This window comes from Giraffa tippelskirchi, chromosome 10 (genome assembly GCF_054371585.1).
Source record: "Giraffa tippelskirchi isolate mGirTip1 chromosome 10, T2T-mGirTip1v1.2.pri, whole genome shotgun sequence".
Classification (NCBI taxonomy): Eukaryota; Metazoa; Chordata; class Mammalia; order Artiodactyla; family Giraffidae; genus Giraffa; species Giraffa tippelskirchi.
This window is the reverse complement of record NC_137284.1, coordinates 122,227,858-122,241,555: the sequence shown is the minus strand read 5'-3', so window position 1 is coordinate 122,241,555 and position 13,698 is coordinate 122,227,858. Positions and strand designations below refer to the sequence as shown.

The 13,698-nt window shown below is 37.9% G+C and overlaps 1 protein-coding gene across 31 annotated transcripts in view; it reads right to left on the bottom strand.

Moving 5' to 3' along the window:
- COA1 (cytochrome c oxidase assembly factor 1) overlaps window positions 1-13,698 on the bottom strand; it is a 179,970-nt gene that overhangs the window by 25,407 nt on the left and 140,865 nt on the right. For 6 of the 31 annotated variants that reach the window (XM_081535316.1, XM_081535319.1, XM_081535328.1 and 3 more), the window contains one exon: window positions 7,902-7,974. The exons of the other annotated variants lie outside the window; for them this stretch is intronic. The gene's annotated coding sequence lies outside the window, so the exon portion shown is untranslated. The remainder of the gene's footprint in view (window positions 1-7,901; window positions 7,975-13,698) is intronic. 31 annotated transcript variants of the gene reach the window in all.

Genomic DNA, 13,698 nt, shown 5'->3' with positions numbered 1-13,698 from the left:
AAGATTGATTTGCCTTTACCAGCCCATCCCCAGGCCTGCACTGTCAGTGCCAAGAGGGAACATCCCTGTGGAAGAGAGTTCTCCTTATCAGGAAAAGGGAAACAGGTGAGCGACCAGCTTTCCCAGCCTTCCAGGGCATTGCACATAGGACCTGCTGCAGTTTCACCCCACCAGAGACTACCAAAGCTGACCTGTATAGAGAGGGCTCAGAAAGGGAAGAAGGGCCAGGGCTTCAGCCATGTGGCAGGAGTAACACAGTTCCCAGTGACCTGATCTGCAGAAGATCCCAGCAGCCTTCACCTCTGAGGACAACAACAGGCCTTGTGGACACTACAGATCTGGCATCCTCATCCCTGAGGACCTCACTGTGGACCCCAGCAGATGGCTCCAGGCAGGACCCCAGTAGCTTTCACAGCTGACAAAACCAATAGCCAGTACAGCCACTGTGGACCCTCTGCAGGCTTCACCACTGAGATTCTCACCCATAGGTTTTTTCATATTCACAGTCAACAGGGCCCATGTCCCTCCCCATTCCTTCCCCCAACCTCCTGCTTGAGTCCAGGATCCTCACCAGCAGCCAACTCTGGCTGCTACTGCTGCATGCAAGCAAGGCACCAGCCTATGCCCCAACCATGCGCCTGCCCCATGGCTAGTCCTGGCAGCCACACACATGCAGCTAAGGCCTACAAAAGACTCTGACTCCTGTCACTGGTCTGCATAGCTGCACATGCTGGCGGCTAGCCCCTGCAGGCCACTGGCCCCAGTTCCTGTCACAAGCCTCCAATGCCATGCACATGCCTGTGGCAAGCCCCTGAAGCTGCACAAGTGTATGCTGATAGCCTGGGTCCCCACAGCTGCTCAGGCACCCAGAGCAGGCCCAACTCCTGTCACTGGCCTGCACTCACATGTGCCCAAGATTGTCCCAGAAGCCACACCTCAATACTCAATCACCTTGATTCCAGATGCTGTTGTTTAGTCGCAAAGTCAGGTCCAACTCTCTGCCACCGCATGAACTGTAGCCTGCCAGGCTCCACTGTCCACATGATTTCCCAGACAAGAATACCAGAGTGGGTTGCCATTTCCTTCTCCAGGGGATCTTCCTAACCCAGGGATCAAACCCACATCTCCTGCATTGGCAGGAGGATTCTTTACCACTGAGCCACAAGGGAAGCCCAGATTCCAGATACCAGCTCCCAAAGTTATGCATGCCCCTGTGGCTAGATCCTACAGATTTACAAGTAAACTCTAACAGCCAGGTCTCCTAGAGCTGGCCCCAGACCCTGCTACTCTGGCCTTGCCATTGCACATGTATCTGCAGCCAATCCTGCCCACACAGGCATCAGCCTCACACTCAAGCATGTACATCCCACCAACTCTGGCCACACCAGGCCACCACCACCACTGCCTCTCCTGGTACCTAACTGCTGGACCTACAGGCACTGCTGAGGACTTCGGGAGCCTTTGCAACCACAGTGGACTGCCTTTGGCTCTCAGCAAGGGTCACACAGTTGTCAGTGCAGTAGACTCTGACTGCTTGAACTGACAAGATACCACATACCATGGGGCCTGGAGATGCCATACACCCCTGCACTTGGCACCCTGCACCACTGGACCCAAGTTTACAGTACAGTCCAGTGGGCCCCTACCTGGAGGTGAAGGTCTTTCCTTAGTGAAGTCAGTCCATAAAGTCTATGAATACAGAGATTCATAGACTTTGAATACAGAGATACCTATTCAAGGCTACAACTGTCAGAAAGAAACAAGGAAAAAAGAACCAAACCCACACATGCACACAAAAACAGTAAAATTCCAGTAACTGACCTCCCCCCAAAATGGAGATAGATAAATTACTTGACAAAGAATTCAAAAAACTACTATAAAGATGGTCAGAGAACTACAAGAGATCACACATAAACAATTTAATGCAATCAGGAAAATCATAAAAGAACAAAATGAAATGTATAACAAAGAGATAGGAAACCTAAAAAAGTACCAAACAAATTTTGGAGCTGATGAATACAATCACTGAACTAAAGAATTCAACGAGAGCTTCAACAGCAGACTAGATCAAACAGAAAAAACAATCAATGAACTCAAAGACAGGACATTTGAAAGTATCCAATCAGAGGCATGAAAATAAAAAAGAATGAAAAGGAATGAAGAAAGCTTACAGAACTTATGGGACACCATGAGAAGAAACAAACAATGTATTATGGGAGTCCCAAGAGAAGAGACAGAGAAAGGGCTGAAAGCTTGTTTAAAGATCAATGGCAGAGAACTTTCCAAATTTGGACATCTGAGTTCTTGAAGCTCATAGGTCTCTAAACAATTTAATCAAAAGATACCTTCTCCATGATACATTATAATAAAGCGTTCAAAAAGTTAAAAATAGAATTACCAGAATATTCAGTAACTCCATTTCTGGGTATATATCCAAAGAAATGAAAATAGGTTATTTAAGACATATATGTACACCCATGTTTAATGCATCCTTATCACTATAGCCAAGATAGGAAAACAACCTAAGTATTTGTCAACAGATGAATGGGTAAAGAAGATATGGTAGGCATGTATGTATATATACCATAAACACACAATGGAATATATTTAGCCGTGAGAAAGGAAACCCATTTGTGACAACATGGATTGACCTTGAGGACATTATGCTAAGTGAGATAAACCAAAGACAAAGGCAAATACAATATGTCATCACTTATATCTGGAATCTAAAAAAGTCAAACTAAACAATAGAGAGGAAATTGGTGGTTACCAGGGAATTAAGGATTGCAGAATAGGACAGACTACATTGCTTAAGGGCACAAACATACAACAAGTAGCAAAAAGTCCTAGATATCTAATGAATAGCATAGTAAATATAGTTAACTCTATTGTATCATAAACTTGCTAAGAGGCTAGATCTTAATTATCTAACTACTTAAAGAAATGATAATTATGTGATGTAACAAAGGTGCTAAACACTGCTACAAAGACAATCATTATAGTATAAAAGTAAATCCAATCAATATGTTGTATACCTTCAATTTACAGAATGTTGTACATCAAATATACTTAAAAAAAAATAACAACTGTTGGTAAGGGTGTAGAAAAACTGAAACTTTTATATACTGCTTATGAAAATATAAAAAAGCAAAGCTGTTACGGAAAATAGTTTGGAAGTTCCTCCAAATGTTAAATATAGAATTACCAAATAACCCAGCAACTACTCTCCTAGGTGTATACCCAAAAGAATTGAAAACAGGCGTTCAAACAAAACTTACACAAGTTTAAACTGGGAAAAAATAATTCCTATATTCTAACTACCCAAGAAATAGTATCCAGAAAATAAATCTTACAAACCAATTAAAGAAAAAAAGCCAACAACCCAAAAGAAAAAATGAGCAAGAAACACAGACATTTCATAGAGGACTTGACGACAGTTAACACTTGAAAAAGTGTTTAATCTCATTAGTTTTCAGAAAATGTAAATTAATACCACAGAATAATACTGTATATCCTTTAGAAATGCAAAAATCAAGAAACAAATGTCAAGTGTCAGCAAGGATTCAGATTATGGGAACACTCATATACTGCTGATAGAATATAAACTGGTACAACCACTTTGAATCACAGCTTTGGATATCATATAAAATTCAGCATGCACATATTCTAAAACACAATAATAGCAGCATTGCTCAAAATAGCAAAAAACTGGAAACAATTCAAATGCTCATAGAAAGACAAATAAACATATGGTGTATTAGCAGAAAGTCATATTAGACAATAATAAAAACAAATGACTTACCATGAAAGGCAACATTAGAAACATGAGTATCAAAAAAAAAATACATGATAACATTTTTGTAAAGCCTCAAAAATAAGCAAAACTAGACTATACGTGCGTGCATGCATATGCACTCAGTCAGGTCTGACTCTGCAACCTCATGGACTGTAGCCGCCAGGCTGCTCTGTCCGTGGGGTTTCCCAGGCAAGAATACTGAAGTGGGTTGCCATTTCCTCCTCCAGGGATCTTCCCGACCCAGGGATCAAATCCGCACCTCTTGTGTCTCCTGCATTGGCAGGTGGATTCTTTACCACCGGTGCCACCTGGGAAACCAAACTATATATTTGTAATCTATATAATATATAGCTCACAAATTTGTAATTTTTAAAACTTATTTTAAAAAGGCAAAGAAATGATAAACAAAATTGACGATAGTAATATTTCTGATGGGGAAGTTAGAGGGTGGAACGGTAGTGGAGTTTTGTAAAACTTGACCTCAACCATCATAAGACCTCTAGCTGGACCTGAGAATTAAACTGACTTCCAACAGATTAAAAGAAGAAAAAATTATATTAGAACTAGGACACTATACAAGAAGAAAACACACTATTTTTCCATGTACATGTAAGCCTCCACAAGAAAATGAAGACCCCTCAAATTGGCAAAACCTAAGTGCTTATATATTAGGTGAACAAAGAGAAGCAACTGTGAGGAAAGAGTAGCGACAGGAGTTATTTTTACAAGGTTTGTTTGTACAGAATACTCAGTCTCAACCCCTGGCTCCAGTGATAAAAATGTTTCCTCTTGGTATGGTATGGAAGGCATCTTTCACTTGGAATAGAGTTTTATCTTCTGCTTTCAGGAAGAATGGTGCAGGGCAGGGCAGGGGGAGGGGGTTGTGGTCAGAGCATTCCTGCACCTGCCATTTTTTTAAGTGCATTTAGCTCAAAATAATCCTTATGCCAAAGTGGTATATTTTGCCATTCCTTCAATAGTATTAGTTCTCACATTGTTCTTACTCTGGGTGATTGGCTCACAAAAATCCATAACTTATATATGCGACATGTAGATTCTTTGCCATGTCTTGAGTGATACATATTTTTAAAATATAAAAAATTTTAATATAAAATAATTATATATTAGCTCTATGCCAAAAATATAGTAAATGCCCAAGAAATATTAACTATTCTTATTGTGAGGGTAAAGTATTTAAATAAAAGTATAATAGAATTCAATCATATCTCTGCTGCTTGGTCTCACTAAAACAGGACTTATTTTTATAGATAAAGAATAACTTGAGGAAATAAATTAAAATGCTCACAATGACTCCTTCTGGAAAATGAGAGGCAGAGTAAATAAATTACTTCTTTCTGGATCTTCATGCTTAATAGTATTTACAAATCTTCTACAGTAAGCATGCTTAAATTACTAAGAGCGACAGAAGAACCAAATAAAACAGTCAATGAATATAATGTCTGACACATATTATGCAATTAATCTGTCACAATAATAAATTTAAATATCTCATGTCTTCAGTATTATCCAAATACTAAATGGTTTTGCTTTGCCATTTTATTCTAGCAACATGACTAAACACCAACACAGGAAATATTCTAAAGGCCCCACACAGCCCTATGTGCTACTCTACAAAGCTTATCTAATCCTTACTCAGCATCTCAAAAAGACATTGAGAAACACAGAAGCAGGGCTAAATACCCACTCCATTCTTCATTTCGTCTTTGTGGGCCTTTATTATCCCAGTTGTAAAGCCCAAACAGCACTGTTAAGAAGAACAATGGAGCTTATACCATAAAAGCAATGTGCACCCTGTAAAGGGCAAGACAGCTTTGAGTTACCCTTATCCTCCTGTATTTTAAATATCTTGGGGGCATAATCAGGTCTTTGTAATCCCAGTGACTATCAGAGTTTCTGAAATAAAAAAAAGGATCAATAATGGCTTCTTATATAGAATTTTTAAATGTCTTCCTTTTCCTCCATCCAATAATAGTTCTGACGCTTCTGTTTTATAGATTATAAATCTTCAATGATTAAGATGGTCTTTGATAAAAACCAAAACTATTCTTAAAATTCAGCTGAGTGAACCTTTCTTCTACTTTATGCATTGTACTTTCCTAAAAAACTGTTAACCTGCAAGGAGAAACTGTGTTACTTGTCTTGGATTCAATATAACACAATGTGTGGCAAGTGGTAAGCATTTAATATATAACCAAAATTCTTTCTTTCTTGTTCCAAAAAGTGAAAGGGCTTTATAAAGCTCGAGAGCTTTAAGGAAATGTTGGAGTAATCACCCTAAATATATAAAATTGCTGATGATCAAATTGCTGTGGGCAATTTGATAATAAGCCACTCCTTGTGTTATAAAAGAAAGAATGAACATAGCAACATGCTTTGTCCATGATTTCAGCCTGACGTAATCCTAAAATTGGAGAGTGTGATTTGTGACACATGGACCTGAGTCAAGGACAAGTTTTCCTTAATGAATAGGCTTTATTGAATTAGTCATTGAGGGAGTAAATATGCACAACCCAGTATCAGGGCTTATCTTCAGGACTTATAAGGGCAGACTTCCCGTGACCACTCTAACACTCTGCTCTTCAGCCCATACTGTGCTCTCTCCATCGCTGAACCAGGACACAAGTATCAGGTATGTTAAAACTGTTGACAAACTGATAAAATGTCTTGGTTGAAAGCAATTTTAAAAGTTAAAGGTCATTAGTCAATTTTTTTCCCAACAAATATTACACAGATATTTTTTCACAGATACCCTCTATACTAGAATAGCCCTTCAAGTTTTTTTCTTCTCCAACACATATAATATATGACATTTACAAGTGCAAATACCCTACCAGGCTATAGAATAAATAAATATATTCACTATATTTTAACACCATCTCTTTCTCCCCTCTCAAGGAAGCAAGAAACAATAAGATTACGTGTAAATCTACCCTAATTCATATTGTAAAAGTAAAGTAATTACAAATTTTAATTCAATTCTTAGATATAACAAATTACCTGCTAAATACCTGATGACCAACTACTATTGTGAATTAAAGGGGATAATGGGATTCCCTGGTAGCCCAGCTGGTAAAGAATCCACCTGCAATGCAGAGGACCCCAGTTGGATTCCTGGGTTGGGAAGATCCCATGGAGGAGAGTATGACAACCCACTCCTGTATTCTTGCCTGGAGAATCCCCATGGACAGAGGAGCCTGGCGGGCTACAGTCCATGGAGTTGCAAAGAGTCAGACACGACTGAGTGACTAAGCATACACACAATGTCACACAGAAGGATTACACTTTGAGGGTGAAAAGTACTACTGGTACATAGTTCAAGAGGATTCATAGGAAAAAAAAAATGTTTCAAGCAATCCTATAATGAATTTGAACAAAGTCAAATGTTACAAACATCTGAATAAAATCATTAATGCACCACTCAACAGATCTCTGAAAATTACTACCTACGAATACTGACTGACTCTAGCTCTCACTTCTGGGAATCCTAAACTTGGCCTATTCATGTACAAAGAAGAAATTTCTAAAAGAAATAAAGACATTAGCAGTAAAGGGAACGCTCTTGTACTGTTGGTGGGAAGGTAAATTGACACAGCCACTATGGAAGACAGTATGGAAATTCCTTAAAAAACTAGGAATAAGACCACCATATGACCCAGCAATCCCACTCCTAGGCATATACCCTGAGGAAACCAAAATTGAAAGACACATGTATCCCATTGTTCACTGCAGCACTATTTATAATAGCTAGAACAGGGAAGCAACCTAGATGTCCATCAACAGATGAATGGATAAAGTTGTGGTACATATACACAATGGAATATTACTCAGCCATAAAAAGGAATACATTTAAGTCAGTTCTGATGAGATGGATGAACCTAGAACCTATTATACAGAGTGAAGTGAGTCAGGCAAAGATAAATATCGTATTCTAACACATATATACGGAATCTAGAAGAATGGTACTGAAGAACTTATTTACAGGGCAGCAATGGAGAAACAGACATAGAGAATAGACTTATGAACATGGGGAGAGGGGAGGAGAGGGTGAGATGTATGGAAAGAGTAACATGGAAGCTTACATTACCATATGTAAAATAGATAGCCAATGAGAATTTGCTGTATGGTTCAGGAAACTCAAACAGTGGCTCTGTATCAACCTAGAGGGGTGGGATGGGAGGGAGATGGGAGGGAGGTAAAAAGGAGGGGATATATGTAAACATATGGCTGATTCATGCTGAGGTTTGACAGAAAACAACAAAATTCTGTAAAGCAATTATCCTTCAATAAAAAACAAATTGAAAAAAAATTAGCAGTGGATCATTTGAAGATGGTATGATTAATATTTACTTTGTTGCTGAAATTTTTTAAACAGAGATGTTGCTCCTCCATCTACCTAATTAAACATGATTATTTAAATGACAGGTTAAAATTTTGGATCTAATCCTTACTCATTCACTATTGTGGGGAAAACTTAAAACCACTAAAAAGATTTCATGATTATCAAATTCTTGGTAGCAAATTATTTCTTTGTTTCTTTCACAAGTAATTCAATTCTAAACAAGATTTATAACCTAGGAAAATGAGATTTAGACTAAAAAATTATTTGGTTATTAAAAAAACACATATGGTGATAAGCTGTACCTTTTTCCCATGAAAAGTGAAAAACTGCAACCAAATAGTATTAAAAGCTAAGGATAGGAGCTATTTATACCCCTCCACATGTTTTACAGGCTTTAGGTTATCACTTGTACTCTCATTCAAACTGATTTAAAACATTAATGAATTTTCCTATTTTCAGTACAATGGTGAACTAGGTTTTGCACATCTTCCTGTTACAAACAACTTAATGACCTGTAAAAGTATTTAAAAACATTTTTTCGAAAGCACTGAAAAATAATAAGACAGTAAAAAAAATTATCAAGTCAGAAAAGTAAGAGGGGATTTCAAAAAATAGTGCTGGAAAAACTAAATATTTACATTTGAAGAAAAAAAAATAAATGTGGACACTTACCTTACAAAAACTAACTCAAAATGGATCAAAGACCTAAATGTAAGAGCTAAAAGTATGAAACTCTTCATAGACAGCATAGGGAGAAAGCTCCATGACAATGAATTTGACAATGATTTCTTGGATATGACACTAAAAACATAGGCAACAAAAGGAAAAAAATAGATAAACTGGACTAAATCAAAATTTTAAACATTTGTGGATAAAAGGATACTATCAACAGAATAAAAAGGCAACCCACAGAACTGAGGAAATATTTGCAACTTACATACCTTATAAAGACTTCATCTCTGGAAGCAACTCCTAATACTAAATTAAAATTGGGCAAATTAAAAAATGGGCTAAGGGACTTCCCTGGTGGTCCAGTGGTTGGGAGTCTGTCTGTCAATGCAGGGGATATGAGCTCAATCCCTGGTCCAGGAAGATTTCACATGCCATGGAGCAACTAAGTCTTTGCTACTGAAGCCCACGCACCCTAGAGATGGCACCACTCAAGAAGAAACTGCAAAGCAGTTTCTCTCCAGGATCGGAACCTTCCCTCCTTCCTGTTTCTATGCTTTTGTTGTGGCTAACTCTGTTTCATTCTTTGATAGCTGGAGTTGTAGGGGCTTCCATGATGAGGTCATGAGAGTCCAGTAAAAAGAAAAATGATCCCTTGCCCCAGGGAAACATTCCAAAAATGATTAAACCTACTGAGGCCCCTGACTGGTGGGTCCCTAACATTCAGCCAGGGAATAAGGCCATGATCATTTGGAAAACAAACCCTAAGCTTATTGTGACCTGGCCTCATGAGGAGATTGTTATTGATGACTGGAAAACTTGGGTCATGTATCAGGGAAAATTACAGAAACTAAGCCAATTGCCTTTTCCCCTCAGAATCTAAGCATAAACAGAAAAGAAATATATAAATTGTATTGTAAATAGTTTCTAGGTAAACTGCAAAAGACTTTCCCCTGCCAGAAAGAGTCTTGTGGTATGTGGGTAGATGGTAAACAAGCCACTGCTGACAATGGCTGTACTATGAAAAACTTCGCCCTTAGCCACCGCTATAGTACTCAATTCACGGAAGCAAGACGCTGTATTTGCTGTAGTAGCAGGCTGTACAAAATAAGTAGATGGAATAGTATGATTTATAGACTATGTTTTAGTAAAATAAAAATAGGTTTCGGGGTAAACATGTAACCAAAATGTGACAATAGACTAGGAAAAAACTTTTAACACATCTTAGAATCAGTGGATGTTGATCTGAATGGAAAAATATTGTAAGAATCATTACGTAGATCACGTGCTATATAAATAGAGACTAAAGCAATAAAGATTATGGTCTTTGGGCCATCAAAAACTCTCTGTCTCCTTTCTTTTCCTTTCGCTGACGCTGTTCATCCCTTGGGGACCCCTGGACCAGCTGGAGCGGGACTCCGTGCTCTGCAATAAGAAAAGCCACTGCAATAAGAAGCCCGAAAACTGCAACTAGAGAGAATCCCTGCTCACCACAAGTAGAGAAACCCCATGCAGCAACGAAGACCCAGCACAGCCAAAAATAAACAAACAAAATAAAATTTTAACAGGCTAAGGACTTGAATAGACACTTCTCCAAAGAAGATACACAACTAGCCAACAAGCACAAGAGAAGATGCTCAACATCACTAATTACTGGGGAAATGCAAATTAAAATCACAATAAGATACCACTTCATACCCATTAAAAGTTATTAAAAAAAAAAAACAGGAAACAAGTATTGATGAGGATGTGGAGAAACTGGAACCCTTGTGTGCTGCTAATGAAAATGTAAAATGGTGCAGCTGTTGTCGAAAATAGTATATTGATTCCTCAAAAAATTAAAAATAGAATTACTACATGATCCAACAATTCCACCCATGGGTATATACCCAAAAGAAATAAGAGCAAGGATGCAAACAGATACTTGAACACCCATGTTCATAGCAGCATTATAAACAACACCTAAAAAGTAGAAACAAGTAAAGTTTCCAATCGGTAGATGAGTTGATAATCAAAATGTGGTATGAGTACACACAAACATACACACACAGAGAGTATTATTCAGCCTTAGAAAGGAGTGAAATTCTGGTACATGTTATAACATGAACCTTAATGACATTATGCTAAGTGAAACAAGCCAGACAAAAATACAACTACTACATGATTCTACTAATATGAGGTACTTAGAATAATCAAACTCATACAAAGTAGAACAGCAGTTACCAGGGGCTGGGGTGAGTGAGATAAAGAGACTATTGTGTAATGGGTTCAGTATGAGATGATAAGAAAGTTCAGGAGATGGAGAGTGCTGATGTTTGTACAACAATGGGAATATATTATACTTAATGCCACTGAACTATACACTTAGAAACAGTTAAAATGGTAAATTTTATGTTATATATTTTACGTTATGTATATTTTACCACAATTTTCTTTTAAGTGAAATGGGAATGAAAATTCAGCATGGAAAGCAAATTCTAAAGCCACATTTCCTCTAAAGGGTCCTTGATGATTTTGAAAAATTAGAACCTTTGTTTTTATTGATTCTCAGGGTGACTGATACAGAGGTAAAACTGAGGGCCTAAGCCCCTCTCATAAGAAGCTGGAATTCCAAAGAGATACAACCTTAAGTGAGAATAACCCGAAGCAGATTACAACTTTGGATCAAACTGCTTTTCTCAAACTGTAAACCTGGGTTATAATGTATCCTGGATTGCAATACTCCCAAACTGTCTGTCAAAAACAAATGTAAATTTCCTAAGTATATACTCTATGGCCCAAAAAATATTCTTAAATAACTTTTCAAATGTAGTATCCAAGGCCCAGATAAGGATAATGGAATACACAGGAAACTAAAGAGGAATAGGAATTATCTGAAACAACAAAAAGGAAAAGGGGGTCGGGAAATAACTTAAGAAATTGGAATTATCAGATGTAGACCTAAAACCAATTTTGTTTTCCGTGATAGGATAAATAAAAGACGACTCTGAACTTTTAGCAGAGAACTGCAAAGTAACAGTGAAAGTCGCTCAGTTGTGTCAGACTCTTTGCAACCCCATGGAATGCAGCCTGCCAGGCTCCTCTGTCCATGGAATTCTCCAGGCCAGCATACTGGAGTGGGTGGCTGTTCCCTTCTCCAGGGAATCTTCCCAACACAGGGATCGAACCCAGGTCTCCCATACTGCAGTGGGTTCTTTACCATCTGAGCCACCAGGGAAGCCCAGCAGAGAAGTGAAGACCATAAATGGTGACATAGATTTGAAAAAACAAAAACTCAGGAATCAAAAATCAAATAACCCCAATTAAGAACTGAATGGAGAGGTTTAAAAGCAGATTGCTGTATGCTCAGTCATGTCTGACTCTTTACAACCCTTTGGACTGTAGCCTGTCAGGCTTCTCTTCCATGCAATTTGTCAGGCAAGAAGACCAAAGAGAATTGCCATTTCCTCCGCCAGGGGATCTTCCCAACCAAGAGATCTAACCCACATCTCCTGTGTCTCCTACACTGCAGGCGGATTCTTTACTGCTGAGCCACTGGGGAAGCCAAAAGCAGATTAAAAGATATTTAATAAATGGAAAGATAGGACAAAAGCCTAGAGGTATGCAAGACCTGGCCTGAACCAGCTTGTGAAAGCCAATTACATGCAGGTCCTTCTAACTCTGCATCAGTGAAGTCATGTTGATTGCCTGAAATTTCCATGTTTATACTACAAAAATCAACAAATGCTACAAATCAGGGCTTTATTTTCCCCTGGAAAACCAATTCACCAGCACATCACTGGAAGCAACCATACAAGATTCAACACAAAGAGACAAAAAGATCACAAATGCATGAAAGAGGTTGAGATATGTGAAGAATATATGAGAAAGTCTAATATATATTTAACTGGAGTTTCAAAAGAAACTGAAGAAATTAAAGAACAAGAGAATGGCAAAAGTAACATCTGATGAGAAAATGGGTATGATTTTTCCAGAACTAATGAAATCATAGCTTTAAAGAAGCCCAGTGAATCCACTACAGGATAAATAAAAAGAAATCTGCAATGAAGACTGACCACTATAACCATTTACTTTTGAATCTATGAGTTCTTTTCTTTAAAAATTATAAATGCCATCAGAATTCAAACAGGTGGGGATTTACTTTCATTAATTTTACCTAGAACACAATGAAGCCTACACCTTGGACCTGCAGATTCAGAAACCTGTCAGCCCACGGAAGTTTTCTTCTACTTTTATTTTTTGCTTTTGTTACATTTATTCTGATTTCTCCCTTAGAAATACAACATTCATCAGTTATTTCTCCTCTCTCTGCCCTCAGTATTTATCATCTTTACCCTCATCACCTCACTTCCTGTCACCGTTTTCTCCTTATTCTGGACAATCTCAAATACTCACTATAGGATTGATTCTGTTTTCTGCAGGATCAGCTCTGCTATTTACAACTGCCACTGCAGATTTTTATCTTGCTACTGCATTTTCAGGCTTTTTGGTTTGTTTTTCATCTTCTTCATTCCAGTTCTTCCTAAAATCTTATTCTTATTTTTTCTTATGACTTTTTGTTTTGATTTTATAGAGGTCATATTTTTGCTTCCTAGCTGAGAATAAAATCTTACATTTCCACAGATATCTTCTGTATATCATAATAAATCATATTCATAATAAGTCTTTCCTCATCATCTTTGGGCAATGGTTCCCTTCTTTGATGCTATGTATGTCTTTCATAATTTCCATAAAGATTATTATCTTTGCAAAAAGAATATACACAATTTTTAAAATGGCAGAGTATGTAGATCATCCTTGATTCTTGCCATTCTTGCCACTATCCACTGGATGGTGAAATTCTGTTCACATCTTAACTTAGTCACGTTGTGTA